The following is an 834-nucleotide window of genomic DNA, read 5'->3' as shown; positions in this document are numbered from 1 at the left end:
TACATGACCCGGAAGTGAAAATCTTCCACAATGATGGCTTGCCTCTAAAATGTGACTTTTTGCAATGATTGACTATGCTTTGATGACCAGAGTATTAGTCATACGCTTTATTTTTTCTATACAAAACACAATCTTATAAATTAATTTACACGATGAAGGAGATCTTCATATAATCGCAAACTACACTACCTATCAGCAGCGCCGCTGGTGTAGTGGTATCATGGAAGATTCCCATTCTTTCGACCCGGGTTCGATTCCCGGGCGGCGCACTGATTTTGCTATCTTGACACAGAAATGACTTTTTTTAATTTACACGATGAAGGAGATCTTCATATATCTTCATATAATTATGTCAATTTCCATCACCCGAAGAATGAGCACAATATACAAATAATAGTACATGCACAAGACACATGCATACTTGGCAAAGTAACAACAGCGAGTTTACTTGGTTAGTCATCGTCAGAAAAACTGTCTACATAAAAAACAAATCTTTCGACCCTTGGGCTTGCCTGGAAAACAGACGCTGAATTGCATTGAACTCTACATCGGGCAGAAATTGCATTTTGAATCTGGAAAGTTTCCTCTCATGACCCCCTCCAAGCCAGAATTGTGAATAAAATTACATTTGAACGTACTTTACCGGTTGTCCATGCGGTTGGTCAATTTGGTGGTAGGAATATGAGACAATATATCCACAGGAAAGTATAATTATGTCAATTTCCATCACCCGAAGAATGAGCACAATATACAAATAATAGTACATGCACAAGACACATGCATACTTGGCGAGCTTGTGCAGTTTACATGGTTCTGATCATAATTTAATGATCG

The 834-nt window shown here is 38.2% G+C and overlaps 1 non-coding gene across 1 annotated transcript; it reads left to right on the top strand.

The window, feature by feature from the left end:
- The first annotated feature begins 198 nt into the window (after positions 1-198).
- trnag-ccc lies at positions 199-269 on the top strand. Its single transcript has one exon. It is a non-coding gene; the product is annotated as a tRNA-Gly (tRNA).
- The last annotated feature ends 565 nt before the right edge of the window (positions 270-834 follow it).

Source organism: Oncorhynchus mykiss, chromosome 20, assembly GCF_013265735.2.
Source record: "Oncorhynchus mykiss isolate Arlee chromosome 20, USDA_OmykA_1.1, whole genome shotgun sequence".
In the NCBI taxonomy this organism is placed as follows: Eukaryota; Metazoa; Chordata; class Actinopteri; order Salmoniformes; family Salmonidae; genus Oncorhynchus; species Oncorhynchus mykiss.
This window is presented reverse-complemented; position numbering and strand designations above follow the sequence as displayed.